This window comes from Ursus americanus, chromosome 1, assembly GCF_024610735.1.
Source record: "Ursus americanus isolate L20-20 chromosome 1, mUrsAme1.1.p, whole genome shotgun sequence".
Classification (NCBI taxonomy): domain Eukaryota; kingdom Metazoa; phylum Chordata; class Mammalia; order Carnivora; family Ursidae; genus Ursus; species Ursus americanus.
Genome location: NC_142127.1, coordinates 26372330 through 26390876, shown reverse-complemented (window position 1 = coordinate 26390876; position 18547 = coordinate 26372330). Strand labels below are relative to the sequence as shown.

General features: G+C 38.9%; 1 protein-coding gene across 2 annotated transcripts in view; it reads right to left on the bottom strand.

The window, feature by feature from the left end:
- The window catches only part of LOC148110725 (uncharacterized), a 149516-nt gene that overhangs the window by 15548 nt on the left and 115421 nt on the right, over nucleotides 1-18547 (bottom strand). Inside the window, exon 5 of one of the 2 annotated variants that reach the window (XR_015723732.1) lies at nucleotides 10287-10393. The exons of the other annotated variant lie outside the window; for it this stretch is intronic. The gene's annotated coding sequence lies outside the window, so the exon portion shown is untranslated. The remainder of the gene's footprint in view (nucleotides 1-10286; nucleotides 10394-18547) is intronic. 2 annotated transcript variants of the gene reach the window in all.

Genomic DNA, 18547 nt, shown 5'->3' with positions numbered 1-18547 from the left:
TTCACTTCTTTAGGTAGCTCACATTCATGCACCCCAAAAGAGGTGACCTCTGAAAATTGTACAAACTCCTCGGTCCTTTCTTTCAGGTTTGTGATGATGGCAAAAATTAATCTATGTACTTGCTATCGTAATCATTTTCTGGGTTTTACTAAGATACATAGAGGTAAAGACAACTGCTTTATCTTGCATAACATCTCTCAGAGAGCTAGTTTTCTGAGTAAACTATGTGAATAAATAATCTGGATAAAAAAAATTAGTAGTATTTCATCCACTCATGCCCCTCCCCCCCACATTTGTAATAATTTTGGCTTCACTACCAGTGTTCCCCTGGTGATTTTCCTTTTATGTCATCACAGACAGCTCTCTTAGACACTGCACTCATTCCCTCCATGGCAGAAACTAGATTCTAATGGTCTAAACCCTACATTTATGAGCAAGATCTGAGTTCAAGTTTTCTGGCTTCTTTTAAAGACACATTACCTATTTGAGTGTGGAAAAATTACAGAGAAGTCCAAGACCCAGTATATAATCAGACGCCATGTGACCCCAGGAGCCACATCAGATGTGGACATTTCTGTATATGTTTCATGAGAAAAAGAAATCTTTTCCCTTTCAAATAATAAAGAACACTCCTCCTTTCTTTTAGAACAAAGAGGGGGAAAAGAGGAAGTGCCAATAAGTGCAAGACTGTTGTAAGAAACTGAATTAATGTGAATAATTATGTAATGATTGCTCCTAATTAAATAAGGATAATGTTCAGGTTTTGTTTTTTCAGAAACCACTGGTATTTAGGAATATACTATACACAGCTTTCTTTCTCTAGCCACCCCTCCCCCAAATAAATGACAGCATAAATAGACACATAAACTCCGTATGAATCATTAGTGTGTGAGATACTGTTACCCTGGGGCTGCTGTAACTCACATATATTCCCTTCTTCCTATTTCAAATCTTTAAAATATTTTCTTTTCAAATACTTATAAAAGCACGTATGGTTGAAATAAAAATAAAGCACATACAGATGATATTTTCAAACACGGCACTCTCATATACTGGGAGGAAAATAGGCATGTTCTGTTTCTCTGGGTCCAATATATACATTCAGGGAAAGTAAGAGCTTAAAAGTAGGAAAGATCAAGAATAGATCATAGAACTACTTTAAAATGTTACAACTGTCATGGGGGGGCGATGGCATCTTTCACCCAGTCCTCCTACCTAATGTTAAAGTTTATGAAAGAATGTGCATTCCATTGTCAGAAGTGTGTATGTATAAAAGCGTATGTGTTTCACATGCAATCACTAAACGAAGATGAGAAGTTGTTGATAAATTTCAACCATTTTAAGATATATTTGATTAGAAAAATCCCTTTATTAAAAAAACTTCTTAATAGTTTGTCCAGAGAATATTTATCAATGTCAATGTCATTTTATGCTTTAGCCAGCCCTAAATTGGAGGAAGTAATCTTCAGGGTAAAGACTGCCATAAAATCCTGCAAATCCAACACCTGAAGGTCTCTTTTCTGAATATAAGGGACCTCCTAGAAAGCAGGTTTGACCCCTCACTCACTGTTGTTTGTTTTTTTAACTTTTAAGAATTATTAGCGGCCAAGTTGGAAAGCTCAACATGAAGCAAAGAGGCTGAGCACATACCTATTTTGGGTTTTGTTTGTTTCGTTTGTTTTTGAGAACAATGAGAAAATTCTGTAGTTCTCTTTGAGGACAATGAGAAAGCCACAAATGTTTTTTTGTTTTTGTTGTTGCTGTTGTTGTTGTTTTTCTGATCTGGCAGGTGTTCATCTTCCTAAACTGCACTTTCCTTGACAACACTGGGATTTAGGGGAGTGACAAACTTTCCATATGAAGAATTACACATCAAATGTAGCCTGACCACACGAAATTAGCTGTAATGAAGACAAAGCAGTGCAAAGTAAATGTGACATTAAAAGAAGAGCCCCAAGACTACGCTTATAAGCCAGGTCAATGCACTGAACTTGTCTTCAAAATCTAGCAGGAAGCATTTTTCTGGAGTAAGAGAAAAATTGCACAGTGAAGCCACATTATAAAGTATATTTAATTTACAGGATCACAACTATACATAATTTGGCTAAAAAGATAAATAAATGGGGCAAAATCTATTTATGCATCAAGCCACTTCTGCCAACTATTTCCATAGAATGAGCATGAAATAAGCCACTCTTCCTCTGGCCAATTCCAATTATCACATGCCTTTCATATATTAAACAGCTTCCAGCACTGAGGGTAACTCAGATAACCATTATTTTCTACAATATGGACCCTAAATATGAGTCAACTACTTTATTTATGTTCAAGGAAAAACAAAACAAAACAAAACAAAAACACAATGATCTCTTCCATTGGTCTCCAATATGGCAGCTTCCTAAGGAAAGATTCTGAAAATAATTCTAACACAATTTTATTCTTATAGACTGACTTTAGAAACTTGTTCATAGCTATATCAGATAAGACTCTCCACACTTTTTTTTTTTTTTTTTTTGTACAAACACTAAACATTCCCAGAACTGGTCCCTGGTAGCCATTAAAGAAATCAATTGGCAAAAGAAAATATTTATTGAGTACCTACAGTATGCCAACCTAGATGCTATGGGAAATAAAAGAAAACATACTACATGGTATCAATCCTCAAATAATTAAAAAAATGGTATATGAAAATTGCAGAGACCAGACCAAGACTCTTTAGTACCCAACAATCACAAATCTTTGTATCTATGAATTACATTCTGGGAAAAGTAAAGAGATTATGTTATGAGTGTGGTATGGTATAATCTAAGAAAAATTTTGTAGGTAGTGCTTGAGGTGAGTATTGAAAGAGGAAGTATAGATTAGATAGAGTGAACGAAGTTCGGTTTCCTAAGGTTACTGTTCCATGGTTATGTGACCAATGAGATCGAAATAGATAATCCTAGTTCAGAATGATGTCCTCGCACCCCAGGAATGCTGAAAAACAAAACAAAACAAAAAACAGGGAGGGTGACAGATTCAAATAGAACAAATTGATTGTCTACTATATTTTAGGATTCAAACAGGAAATTTTGAAAATGCCATTAGAATATTCTCTGGCTTTCGGAGAAATCATTGGTTTGACACATTGCATATATTACTATTGGTCCTTGAATGTCTCACCAGTGAATTGGGGACTAGTCCAGGCCACACACAGGAAAGGGACTTTTTTTTATTATTATCATAGTTTAAAGACAGCAATTCACCACGAAAGTCTTGAAGCAGATCAAGATCATGCATTTACATATACTATGAAGATCTCTTAAAAAGTCAAAGATCCTAACAGAGTATCCAAACATGCTCACTAATTTCTATTACGTTGGAACGAAGCTAAAAAATGAATAAAGCACACATACAGAAGAGCAGCGTAATGAGACTGTTCTTCATTTTAACAAACTGTTCTAACCAACAAAAATTATGACCAGGTCAACGATCTATCCAAAAATAAGTATGGTCATGGCACCACTGGCAATTTTTTTTCCAATTTTTTTTTCAAACACACCTACATTCGTTATTCCTATACAAAGAAATGCACTCCATTTAGCCTTATTACATAGGTAGGTTGGGCCAAGCTCTGCTAACTGTGGGCACAGAGAACCTGCTGGACAGCAAAGTTCACTGATGGAGAGTCACTCGCAAAAGAACAGCAGAAGAAACTCTGGTTGTTGTGAAATAGGATCTGGGAAGCAATGGGCCATTAGCGATGTTGCAGCAAGTCGAAATGGAGGTATCTTGTTTTGATCACAGCTCCATGATACCTAAGAGCAGAGAGACAGACCTGCAAACAAAAGACTCTCCAAGCAGCCGCAAGTGACGAAAAGTCTACAGAAGCACATAGTCCTGTGAGGATTGATTGCAGGAGCCTGCGTCTCTCTTTCTGGGATTAATGCCCGTAAAGATAGCAACACCATCATCAGTGTCATCTTCCAAACAAAGAACCACAATATAGAGAGAACAATATTAATTATTGTCAAAATCACTTGTGCACTCAGCGATTTCAATAGGAACAATCAGTTTAAGTGGCGGTGGCAACTTCTCGACATAAAACACACTTGCTGCAATCCAAACTGGATTTAAAGAGAGGTGAGCAGCCGCTTTAGTTGTTGAATCTGGTTATATTTGAGCTAAAGGAGTTCACATTTTTAGAATGAATGAATCAAAGGCGTAATTGTTTTTGTCATCTGCACTGCAATTTTACTCCTGAATGCATTGTTTTAGGCAGGAATTAATAAAAATTGCATGCGCTTCAGGTGCTGGGTAGATCACCCTTTTCCACACAGCCCAGCCTGGAGCTGTGAATGCTCCTTTTCTTATTATCAGTTAATAATTCTCTCTCATTGAGGCAAATTAGGAACTTGACTGTGTTCGAGAGTCCAGAACACTGCTAGAGGCAAAAGGGGGCTAAATGGCAGAAATTCCTGTCTGAGCAAGATGCATGAAGCACGACATTGTGTCCACCACAAAAGCCGCTCTGTATTTTTGATCCTTTCTAATTTAATTAGCCCAAGAGGTAGCGCATTAATTTGCCAAGAATTCTTCTGATGCGAAAGCTGCCCTTATTGCAGTGAAGGGAAAAAATAACCTGCGTGCTACAGTGGCATGCTAGTAATGAAAGGGGGTTATTTTTGTGTTACAAATGGCATTGCAGGGTTACAAGAGACCTTTAAGCCTTTTTATCTCTGGTTAGGTCATATGTAACACAGTGCAACACAAAGCGCTAATTAACCAATTCTGGTCCAGACATCTTTTAGGACACTTAAGAGAGTTGCACAGTTAGAACCCAGGTCAAACGCGTTGCTTTGTTTGCTTTTAAAACTTGAAAACATCTCCTGGTGTAGATATTAAAAATAGAGCAGAAAAATCATCCATTGGCAGTTAGGTTCCTCTACGGACTCGGCACTCTAGATATCTATTTCTGTCTTGGTTTTGTTTCCGTTTAATGATATTCTTTATGTGGGCAAGCTGGAGCCTTGAAGTCCCTTAGAAGGTCTCTCGGTTCTTTATGCTGTATTTGTTTGGTAAATTGTCTCCATGTTAATCTTCTTCATCAAATAGTTAGAGTCAGTTTTGAAAAACTTTGATCAGATCTACCACCACGGAGCTTCTTCGTGGCCATGTGCTTCTGATATGCGCCCCTGCACTCAAATGGGTCATTTACTCATTACGGAATGAGAAACATGCATCCCACCATAAGTTCTCCCCGATACTTTGAACCGTTAATTAAGCCTATGTAACCGCGTCTCCTGTTTGCACAACTATTTCTTTTCTAGAAATTACAGGATCCCGTGTAGGGACTTCCAATGCCCCTGTCGCTCTCCCTCACCCCTTTCCGTCCCCTGCCGCCAGAACATGGCTGGGTAAAAACACTCACTCCCAGAGACTAACTCAAGAAAACCTGAGGATTATTACATTTTACATTTAACTCCCCTGTCCCTTTAATGAAAACCAGTGGAAGACAATAGCTTTAAAGGACAGCATTGATAGTTCCCTCCCTCCCAGCTTCTGGCTAGAATTGGTGAATTAAAGGATGGTGGCATTTAGAGTGTTTTGGGCTATGCATTATGGATACCCAGAGGCATCACAAGTAGCCTGTTTATGGCAGGGTGTAAGATTTAGTAGCCAAACCGAGAAGAGGAAATTAGCATTGTCAAGAGGTAGGGCAAGATGGATCCAGGCTCAAGGGAGTGGCCTGGGGTGAGAGGGCAAACAGCAGAGGAGAGAGAAGAGCATCTGGAGACAAGGGAAGGATCTTTTTTAAAAAGCCACTGTGGACAAGAGAGAGGTTTAAAAAAAATGAAGGAAGAAAAAATAGTAATTGGGTGTTAATTGCCAGGGAAGGATAGGGGTTGGGGAAAGAACTGAATTAGGAATATCTCTTAATTGAGTGACATTTTCTCATGGATCGCAACAGGACAAAATAATCCAGTTTCTTAAAACAGAGCTTGTCCTTTCAAAATATTTTTTTTTTAAAGGTAACATACTTCCAGACATTTTTGTTCCAACCCAGAAATACTTTTCAGTTTGATTTATAATGTACAGTTAAAAAAAAAAAACCTCTAATTTTGTTCTGAACTTAAAATTCTTGATCTTTTATATTGTTTTGTAGATTATGTTTAAAAATACACATCTACATAATAAGATGACCGTTTTCTTACACAGGTTACAAAGTTCATATATATGTTATTAATATCACATATGAACAAGATAACTTAGCCGAGAATGTGCTTTTATAGATATATGTGAAACTGTTCTGAATTTTTCCAGGTTGTCCAAAAGATTTGAAAGGGTAAAAAGATTTTTTAATACACAGTAAATACTTCTGAAATAGTGAATTAAAATGAAAAACAGATGACACATTTATTCAGCTTTTGGCTTCTGTAACATCAAACAGCACATTTTCATCAAATGGTTTCATCAGCGGACCGGTAACCTCTTAAAATGATTGACTCAAACATGTCACTTATTTGATGACTGGAGGCTTATAAAATAGTCCATATTTTTTTTTTAATCTGTCAACGTGTTACAGATTTCTCACACTAGATTAAAAGGTAGCATTTATTCCTATGCTTTCTCTACAGATAATTTTAAGTTTTCAAATAAAATGATGACACAATGTATGAATAAAATATTTGGATTCCATTAAAGAAAAATCTTAAAATTTGTAGTTAATTGACTTTATTCATTTTCTAAAACAGATTGATACAGTCAATCTAACAGGGCTCACGGAAAGAAAAAAAACTGAACAACTTTTTACCTCGAGGATGTGCGGGCACACAATTTATTGAAAGTGTGGGATGAAAAGCAAATGAAAGACAGATACAAACTAAAGGGAAAACATTAGCAAAATCATTATTTCGAGCTCATTTTAAATAAATGATAAGAAACTACTTTCAGTAACCTGATAAAACGAAAACTTTGTTTTCTCTTATATTCCAGATACCTTTATAATCTCAGAGAATACCCAGCAGAGTAGGAACAACTTACCTACATCTACTTTCCAGATAAAGCCAGGACCCTCAGACCTCAGTCCATCCTCCTAAACTACCATGAAGCCCACACCAGGATAGGTCTGAGAATGCACACATTCCCTGATATTTTCTGTGTCCCCGGAAATCTGTTGATATTTAAACACTCTCGGTTGGGACAAGTTTAAGAGGAACTAAAAATATACAATCCTCCCTGGAGAAAAAGGAAGAGGGAAAGACCAAAGGCAAGAAACAGATTTCTCCCCAAACATACCAAGAATGAAAAAGGGCATTTCGCCCTCTCCACCTTGACCTCTTAGCGTGGGCCTGGGATAAATGTCCTAAGGTAATGTACCAGGCAGGGTCACGATCCAAGCAGATGACGCATTCAAGCTTGGAGGCTGAGAAGTTTAATAAAAGCATACTTTACAAAAATATGGGTCGGGAAATTGCTCAGAAATGGAGTGCTCCAGGGCCAGCAACAGGGAGAGCTGCTTACACTGTGAGGCTGAGGGAGGCAAGAGGAAGGAATAGTTACCAGAGCCCAAAGAGAGGTGTGTGCAAAGAACCACTCACCACATGGAGGCCACAGCTTTGCTAGAGGGCCACAGCCAACCTGTTACCACTCACCAGGGAGGGAGCTGGGCAAACAAACACCCAGACCCCACTCTCATCCCACCCTCTCCTCCACCGCTGTTATGAGACTCTGACAGGACCAACAAGAAAGCAGAGAGCGGTGCTTACAATCAGTCTCCCCAGGAGAGAATGGCCTGGAAAAGCAGTCATAAGATAACCAGCACAGGTGACTTTTAATATTTAATTGTGAGGAGGAAACCTTTCTTAACATGAATACAAAATGGAAGGAACACATGGTGCCTTTTTCTAAAGAATATTTGCAGTACTCTGGGATAAAAAATATATGTGTAAAATATATATACATACATACACACACATATGTGCATATATATACTCTCACCCACCCCCATGCACTTATAGTAATTACAGTTCAATGAAAAAAGAAGTCAAATTAGAAAACAAAAAATATAAAAACATGTAAAAGTATGACAATAAAAGAAGGAATAAAATTACAGATAACTTTAAAACTCTGCAGCCAGGCTGTTTTTCATTATTAAGAAATATAATCTCTCCAGTTAATGTATTATAACATATGAGGAACAGCAAGAGAATGAGGAGAAAAAGAAAAAAGAAAACAAGAAAAGACAGAGTACAGGTGCCTGGGTGACTCAGTCAGTTAAGTGACTGACTCTTGGTTTCAGCACAGGTGCTGATCTCATGGTCGTGAGATGAAGCCCTTTACCAAGGGAAAAATTAATTGAAACATGGTTCTTTTCATTTTCCTTTTCTCCCCCCACAATGCAGGCCCTGAATGTTTGTTAATTCTTAGAAGCAGAATCTAAGGATCTTGAAATCTCACTGCTCTTGAGGTTTGTTTGTTGTTGTTTTTTTTTACTACAAACCAGCAGATTCCACCCTGTTTCTAAGCAATCTTAGAGAGAAGACATCTAGAAATACAGAAGAGGTACAATTCCCCACTCAAGGGGAGATGAGGGACACTGAAAAGCTATTTCCACAATCAGGGAAACTAGTTTGGATCTAGATTTCTATTCTCCACCCGTTACCCATCCCTCTGCACCTCCCATGGGGAAGGATGAGGCTTCTTTGGAGAGACGAAGGATCCCAGGTCACGGCCTTCTAGAGACAGTCTTAATGGATGCAACCCCAAGGGCCAGTCTCTGCTAAATAGTCCTCCTTCCACCATCCTGCTCTACCCTCACACAACTGAAAACATCAAAACTATGAATTCTCTGCCATGTCATGTTGAATACGGCCTTAAGTGCATCTTTATTCCTGTCTTTCTTCCTCTCCCCCTTCCCTCCTTTTAACATGCATTCATTTCATAGACCTTCACTGAGCCCAATATGCAAGCCACTGGGCAAGGCTAAGGATACAAAATAACTCAAGATCTCTGCCTGACTTTGAGCAACACACAGGACGGGGAAAGAGAGAGACACACTGTCTCACTGTCCTTTTCCACACCCTTGTAACACAAAACAGAAGCTCCTGTACACATACACACACATCCAGAGCACATATATGCATTATGTGCATAAACGGGTCCATATGTATATACATAGTCTGATCCTAAAAATACCTCCAATCCTTTGGGGAAAGATCCTCCCCCACTCACCACACTGTCTCCTGGCATCATTCCTATGTTTCCTGGTCTTTCGTTGAATTCCAACAGGTTTTGAAGAACTGAACATATGCAAGGATGTTAAAGCCCACTCAGAATGGCAGACATAAGCTCATTGCTGGACGAGGGTTAACAGTGGTAGGAGTTGGGAATTAGCTCTCGAAGAGATGGAAGGCCGTAAATAAAGGGATGATATATGCAGAGGGTATTATAAGGATGTGGGGGGGAGGAACTAAGTACCAAGATTCCCTTCAAAAATACCTTCTTTCCCAGTTTTCCTCCTAGAAACTTAACTCTTTAAGAACAAACAGACCTTAATCTCTGGAACTAAATTTTATGAGGATAGATAATATGTAAGAAAATTCTTTCTTTATGTAAGCACCTCTTTTCAGAAGCACCTGCCTTAGGACAGAAGATATATTTCTCACAGAGCTATGACAATCAGCTGGGTAGCTTTAAATTATCAGGTCCAGGCTCAAACCAGGTGGGCCCAGAAATCAATAAGGTTTAAAACTCCCCAACTGATACTATTGTGCCATCATAGTTGTATGCGATATGTATCTATACAGACATATGATTACTACTTGCATTCCTATCATCCTTAATAAAAGGAAATTATTCTAAAAATTCTTTTGGGTTTGATAATGTCATCATCAAGAATTATTATAATAATATGTAATATACCTTTAAACTCCATTAAAAATAAAGACTGATATCAAGTTTTTAAACAGAACCTATTGTTGAGATAACTGAAGCATAGAAGCTTTTTGTTTTTTGTTTTTTTGTTTTTTCATGCTTAATAATAAAATGACCCTCCTAGAAAAATAGCCAGGTCTTGGTTAAACCAATGGAGTTTGGGTCAGAATAATGATGCAAAATTTTTATTCAAGCTTACTCCCTCCCACCCACGTCTTCTATTTTCTCATCTTTGCCATATCTGGAGTCTATTGTACAGAATTGAGATAGGCTAGCAACATGCAACTCAAGTTAGTTTGGGTAATGCTGACTTTCAGGGACTCAAAAGGCTCTTTCAGCCAAATTTTCAATAATTTTATAAATATGTCTACCTTAGCATCCGTCTCAGTCCGTAGTACGGGTCACCATTGGTTTCCAAGCGCATTCGCCCAATTTACGAAGCCATCTCTATGCTGGGCTCGGGCTCTGTGTACAACAGCTGCCGAAATTAAGGAAGGGCTTAGTCTTTCGAGGTATGCTTACAAGGTATGGAAACCCAGATTAGCTCTGGCATATAAACTACCAAAAACATTCTTGTTAACTGGGCAACATGTTTGCTAAAGGTGCAGAATCCACTTTGTTTCTATCACTTGTCAGAGTTAAGCATAAATAATGTACAAACAAACAAACTGTGCCAGTACAAAATGTAATATTTGTTTATGAGACACTTCCAGAATCTGACAGTGGCCCTCTGTTAACAATATTTAGGCCATAACTATATTGGCCAAATTTACAAAAAAAATTCTTAAGCTTTGGGTAACGTTAAGTAGCTTTAAAATTACCCCAGTATCTGGTTTCTAATCTCAGGTAAAATCAGGACAGAGTCACTCTTTCTAATAGTTATAATGTCACAGTAAAAGCTAAGCAAGGAGAAGAATAAGCTAAGAGACTGCTACATAGCGGGCTAACATTCTCCTCATCTTGGGCTCCCTGGGCTTTGGGATTTTTTGAACCAGTAAAAATCCCCCCCAAATGTTAGAAAATTAACAGAGCTACCATTACTTTTCAAACTTTTGTCAAGACAGAATATTAAATGAAAGGAATAAAGCTATATCCATTATCATCTTTACATCACGATACCATATAAACACCAAAAGAGTAGAAAGTACAGAATCTCTCAATAAAGGATAATCCTATAAAAAGAATACACTTAATGAAAAACAATTTGCCTTGAATATCTTATTTCCCCACAGTATAGTGAAAATGTCATCACAGATCAGCCTGAGTCCGCTGGCCAATATTTGAGAATTACTGTTCGGAGGGTCTTCATTTAGTCTCCTGCCTAGTTTCCAGGAAAACTCTGCTTACGATCACCTTGATACCTGAGCAGAGCTTTCCGTCCAGCCCATGTAAGGGGCATCCAGCGCACTCACGACAAATCCGAAGGGAGTTTTTCTCCACCTAGTGCAGAGCGTGCTACTGCACAAGAGCTTGCGAGACCCTTGGCAACATTAGAAGAGCCAACTTCCCTCAAGGATCACCATCTATGCAATGCCAGGGTTCTTTTTACTGTTGTTGTTGTTGCTGTTGTTGTTGTTGTTAGTTTTGTTTTAAACAGAAGTACAGGCAGCAACTTTTAACCCAGCACCTATACCCTCTGATTCAGAATAAGAATTCATGGCCAGTCAGTTTTATAACTAAGGTTTTCCCGTATTATATGGAAATTAAACGGTAGGGATTGAGGTGTACGTGATTTACGTATTTGTATATAATTGTTATTTTATATATTTAGCCAAAACATGGAAGTTTTCCCTATCTTTAAGATCATTTATTATGATATTCAGAACAATGGGAATAAAAATTTCCTTATGTTTTACAGTTTATAATGGTATAAGCCTCTGATCTGCCATGCCTAAGATAAATTTACTCCTAAATGATAAATATATAGTACCAAAACTAAATAGCTTGTCTCTAGAACTACCTGATGATCTTGTTTTTCTGTCTTCACGATGACATTTGGATTGTTAATTCTAATGTAAATCTTTCATTTCAAAAATCTGAAAAGCAGTCATTTGATTCAAAACAAAACATCAAAAATGTCCTGCAAATGAGCATACTCCAGATTGAAACTATAGATTTTAAGTTCATTGTAAATGGTCTAACTTTTCATTTCATTTTTTTTCTTACCAGTACTTTGATCTTCAGTAAAGAATAAAAATAACTTTATTGGTTCTTTTAATAAATATCTTTCTTTTTTTTTTTAAGATTTTATTTATTTATTTGACAGAGATAAAGACAGCCAGCAAGAGAGGGAACACAAGCAGGGGGAGTGGGAGAGGAAGAAGCAGGCTCATAGCAGAGGAGCCCGACGTGGGGCTCGATCCTGTAATGCCGGGATCACGCCCTGAGCCGAAGGCAGACGCTTAACCACTGTGCCACCCAGACGCCCCTAATAAATATCTCTTTCTTAATTCATCTGTTTCAACTCTTTTTCAATAATGATCTCAAACCCATAGAAGCATTTCAGGGAATGCCAGTGCAAAGATACGAATTTCCCCCAAATTTTCAAATGCCCTACATCCATAGTGATCTCAGACTTTCAATCCCTCGAAATCATTGACAAGGAATAGAAGGTCCGCAGAATGGGTCATGTTGAAAGGTAAGATTGCAGGTCATATTTCCCTCTTCCGATGTTAAAGACACAACTCATGGGAAGATATGTGCATAAAAAGGAAGCTCCAACAGGGCTTCCGTACAGGTAACAGAACAACCAAGCAGTTAGAGTGTCAGCCAAATAATGGCACTTCCCGTGGGCTAGCTCTCTAAAAGACAAATTTACAAAACATAAAAATAAAAATTAACTTAGACAATTTAAAATTTCCCATCCAACACTGAAATCGAAAGCTTTATATAAGATACTTTATTTGAAAAAAGAGCAGTTCAGCTTTACACATTTGTAGCAAACCAGAATTCTCTGCAGGCCCCATGGGGGGCAAGTAAACGAGCATCAATGGCCCCCAATCAAATGGAACCAAGAAGCAGCACTTCAACAACAATCCTTATTTTTAGCCTCCTCTTACTCTTTTTCTAATTTCTCAGTTGTTATTTCCAACACTGCTTTTGTTCTTCTGTGATTGGCTGAAATAGAATATTTACCAACCAGCCTACAAATGATTATTTAACGCTGATCTATCCAATATTCTTAAGCATAGTGTTTTCAGTATCTGATATCAGATTTCATTCTAAGAAATTTAATCTGGCATTATCATAAAATCTACCAGATAAGACATACACAGCCACCTTAAGGAAGAAATGACTCCAAGTTCTGCAGGATTTGATTGTAGTCGAATTGACCATTTTAACAGATAAAAATGAAACAAATAAAAGGGGGAAAAACCTGTGCATTCAAAAGTCACTTAGCCATCGGAGCATTACAAGAAGTTACAGAGGCTCATATTCACAACGCTGTCCAGCTCCGTCTGTGAGAGGCAAATACTTAGCCAAAAACTTTGAAACTCCCATTCCTATTATGAAGTAGGTATGTCAACCTAAATCCATTTACTATCTGAGTCATCTTTTTCTTATTCTAGGCTCACCAAGCACACCTCTGTCAATAAATTAGATGCCCAGGTAGGACTGCCCAAAGTGAGTACATGTGCTTATAAGGCTGGTCCGTGAGTTACATTTTTCACTCTAAACTAATAAGATGACATTCTGACTCCACATTCGTCATCTTGAACAATGGATTCACTCTTGATGTGTAATTGAACTCAGGCTTCTGAGACTGGGAGACTGAGGACCAGACAGGACTGTGTTCAATTCCCCCAAGTACTTGCCCATTATTGAGACAGACTGGAAAAAGACATCGTTAACCATTAGCATGGCTTTTTTTCACTTTGAAACTTTTACGGACATTAGGTTTTAATACAACTCTATAAAGATAGGGAGGTTTCACTAAAATATACAGCTAACTCTGCTCCTGCCAAAGCACCTGGACAGCCATGTTTGTTCCCTCCCTTGGATCAGCACTACATTTTAATATATTTGTTTAACACAGTGCCAAGAACGCACTTGGTCCTTAAGAAATCGTTAGTTTTCACAGCTCAGAGGATCATAGGGGAAGGGAGGAAAAAACTGAATGGGAAGTCATCAGAGAGGGAGACAAACCATGAGAGAGTTTTAACTATAGGAAACAAACTGAGGGTTGCTGGAGGGGAGGTGGGTGGGGGATGGGGTAATTGAGTGATGGGCATTAAAGAGGGCACGTGATGTGATGAGCACTGGGTGTTATACGCAACTGATAAATTATTAACACTACATCTGAAACTAATGATGTACTATCTTAGTTAATTGAATTAAAATTTTAAAAAAGAATTTAAAAAAAAGAAATTGTTCGTTTTATACCAGAAAAGAGTGCTAGCTTTTAACAACAACAAAATGATACCTCATCTCACCAGCTTTAGCATTTGCCTGGGAAAAAAAAAAAAAAAAAACAAGCCTTTTGGACCAAATCGAACTTGTATGTGTCCAGGCAGTTTTCATCTTAATTTAGGACCTTGGTTCATGAATGTTAAAAATAGTCCACATTATAGGCCAGAAATTGTTAAGTGGAAACTCCTCTCCTAAGTGTGTGGTCTCAGGTACAGAAAATGTTATATGCAGAGTGACACTGGTAATCAGGAGATAAGAAACACTCACAGGGAAAGGTATTTAAACTAATAAAGAGAGATGCCTGGGTGGCTCAGTTGGTTAAGTGCCTGAGTTCAGCTCAGATCATGATCCCAGGGTCCTGGGATCGAGTCCCTCACTGGGCTCCTTGCTCAGTGGGAAGCCTGCTTCTCCCTCTGCCTGCCGCTCCCCCTGCTTGTGCTCTCTCTCTCTCTCTGACAAATAAAATCTTAAACTAATGAAGAGAATCTTCCAGAAACATGTCCTTCTTCATACACCAAATCAGGAAAGAGAGTGAAACTTCTCTCCTGCAAGCATTCACGGGTGTTGACAGGAAACAGGAATTCTGCAGAAGACGCTAGCAGACAGTGTCACCGCTAACACTTTCAGTAATGTATAATTTTTACACTTAGGGACAAGAACATGATGTCCAGCATAATAGGCATATAACAGAAAGCCTTATATTTGAACAGCTCATCTTGGCGCAGCTAAAGCCAGAAACCTGCAAGTTCTCTAGTCGTGACCACTGCAGTTCTGATGCAGGCTGGGACTGGGTCAAAGCTGATGGGTATAGATGACATCAGGTCTGATCTGTGATGGGGCAAGACTTGGGAGCAGAGGAGGCAAAACACCAAAATGACAAAGGAGAGAACCTGGTCTAGACCTAGATCCTGCTCTGTTCACTCCTAAGAATTTCAGCAGTACTCTAGCCAGGAAGAGTTAGCTGTTAGCATAAGACATGCACTACAGCTGTAACGATGCCCAAGTTAATTAGGTATACCTGGATACATATCTAAATATTCTTACCTGTTAGCTAATTGGACATAATCACATAATCAATAGTTTGGAATGAGCTCTCTTCAAGTTAAAAGCAAATGACTAAATATACAAATAAATTGAAGATGTTAACAAGTGTTCTGAGATAAAAGAACGGAGTCTTACAAAAGAGAACGGTGGAGAAAAGGGGAACTTTAGACTGAGTGGTCAGGAAAGACCTGGAAAGTGATAGTTAACCTGAGCTCTGTGAGAGCTCAGAGAGCAGGAGAAAAAAGATTTCTAGACAAAAGAGGTATACGAAGTTCTGGAGGCAGAGGAAAACTCAACCCCGTCAAGGAGCTGAGTGTGGCTCCCGGGGGCAACCAGACTGACTGCAGGGTAGTCCTTGATGGAGAAAGGGTCCAAAATGCAATGGGCAGATTGGGTCAGGCAGCACAGCACATGGGGCCTTATGGGCCATGGCAAGGGGCTTGGATTTTATTCTCCGCGTGATGTAAAACCCCTGAAGACATGTAAGTAAGACACTAACAAGATTTAATCCCTGTGGCTCCTATGTGGGAAATGGATGTATAGGGACACAATAAACAGGGAAACCAATTAGGAATTTATCACAGTGGAGATAAATTCCACAGAAATTCCACAGGAAAAAAGATAATAACGAATCAGCATGAGGTAATGACAATGGTAATGGAAAGATACGGCTAAGCCTCACAGCTCTTCTGAAGGTGGAAAGGACGGGAGCTGGTTCCTCTCAGGCTGTGGGGGTAAGGGAGAAAGCAGCGGCAGCAGTGACTCCTGGCCAGCTGACCTGGACGTGGAGGGCTGCGGGAGCATCAGCCACGTCTAGAATGAGATAGACCTGAACTGTACTCTGGAAAACCAGTCTAAAGGCATCACCTTCAGGGGGAAAAAAAAATACTCAAATAAGAACTATTTCTCTTAAGCTGTACACTCTCTGAAAATCTCAATAAATCTGAAGAGCAGACTGGGGTGGCATTGGTATTGTCTAGCTTTTTGAGGAATCTTACCTACCCTTGTTGCCATGTTTATATAATACGAATCTGGGCTTTTTAGACAGTTAAATAAGTAATTGCTTTCTTTCCCCCTGGATTTCCAACCAATTGAAACATAAAAGACAAAAAACGAACACAAAAAATAACACAAGCAAACAAGCAAATAAAAAACAGCCTGCCAGAGATCAATAAGGCTGATGAGAGAAGTAAGCCTCGGCTCTGTGGTCTAACACCTGGCTAACACTCCATGCAGTCCACATGCCCTCCCATTCTAGCCTTAGGAAAGCTCGGTGGAGGAAAAGGGTAGGTTTTAAAGGCAGACATCACTGCCTCACGCTAACCCAAGACAGCCAGGAAGACAAGGGACAGAATCCCCACTTACCTTCTTTTAATTTTGCTCTGTTCAGTTACGAATCAAGTACCATGGAGACCAGACCCTTGTCACCATCAGGTAAGGTAAATTTGCTCCTGCTCCAGGAGGGGTAGTGACTATGGCACACTCCGGCTTGCCAGAGACAGTCCCAAACAAGAACTCAGGTTCAAAATGATCGGATGTCCCTGCCTGGTCATACTACTCACTTACTGTGTGCTCTGGTGAGCCATCTGACCTCTGCTAGGGATCAAGCCTGACAATGAAAAAGCTAACGTTTTAGAAATTATAAAAGGCATGAGTTTTATACTTCTTGAAAAGTTCGTCAATGTCACATCCAACTTTGTGTATCTTGAAAAGTGTGAGGCCCCTTAGCATCTCGGTACCATTCTCTGGTCACGTAAACTTTCATAGAGTAGTTCTTCACCTACAAAATGACAAGTTATTCTTGGAGGTTTTCGATCTTTTTCTAAGCAGGAGAATCCTTGTTCAGACACGATCTGAATCAGAAGGCCAATATATGAAAGTCGTGAGAGCTAAGTTACATGTGGGGAGGCCCGGAATTCTGAGGCTCCAAGGGAGCAGTCTCTTCCTTTCCAAAGTTCGATGACCCTGTAGTTGCTGCACCCTCACTTCCTGGAGGCAAAGTACGCATGTGTCCAATGCACCGATCAGTGGGTCTTCCTTTCGCCCGCAGACTGAGGGAATCACGCTCACTGTTTAGCCATGTCAGATGGGGGGGGGGGGGGGAAGCAAAAAGCTAACAGGTGAGGGGATGAGGACCCCTCCCTCACACTTAAAAGACAAAAAGATGAGAATTACCAAGGATATATTTGATTGATAATAAAACCTGTAACGGAGCTGACTTTTATTTCATTTCATTCATCAGCTTTATATATATACATACAAGTTTTTGTACAAGTTTGTGCTATTTTTCTTTTAAGAGATGGAGAGAGACAGGGGAGGGAGGGGGTTAAGGGAGAGAACCTCAAGCAGACTTGAGTCAGAGCACGGAGCCTGTTGCTGGGCTCGATCTCATAACCCTAAGATCATGACCTGAGCTCAAATCACGAGATGGATGCTTAACTGACTGAGCCACCCAGGCACCCCAAACTTATGCTATTTTCTCTACTATTTACTTGCTTCTTTGGACTTCTATGATTTGTGAAATCCATTGTAATCTAATGACATTTGCTATTCCACAGGAACAATGAGAAAAGAACACAGAAGTTTTTAGAGAGACTTCAAACAGCACGGACTTCAGGGTACTGAGGCTCCTAGCTTCACAAATTCTCAGTTTCCTCAAATGTTGCTTTAGTCCTGCATTGAATTAGGCTGTCATATTGTATTATATGATAAAGCATCATTTAACAAGAAGTTATACTCTTTTCTGTTATGTTTGCGTTTCATTTCCATGCTACTTTTTAGAAAATAAGTGATAAGTAGAAGCAGAACAGGTATTTGTAATTACTCGTGAGTCATTTGCTCTCACATAATTTAATAGCCACAGATCTTGAATATTTATAGCACATGTTGAAAGGATTTAACATATGTAGTGATCTTCACCAAGTAACTCCATACTCTTCTTGAATACAAAGATGTAAATTTTGTCACCATTTATGCAACCTGCTAAAAATCTTGCTATTAATTCATGTGAATGAGTTTTTCCTCTAAAATTTTAATTAAAACACAAATGCTTTGCACACTTCAATCTGCAATATCCCACACATGCATTTTTTTAACGCGACTGATCAGTTGGCTAAGTGGGGATTTCTCGGTAAGTAAGATACTTTCTCATACCTGAGAATTCCAACAAAGCAGTTAC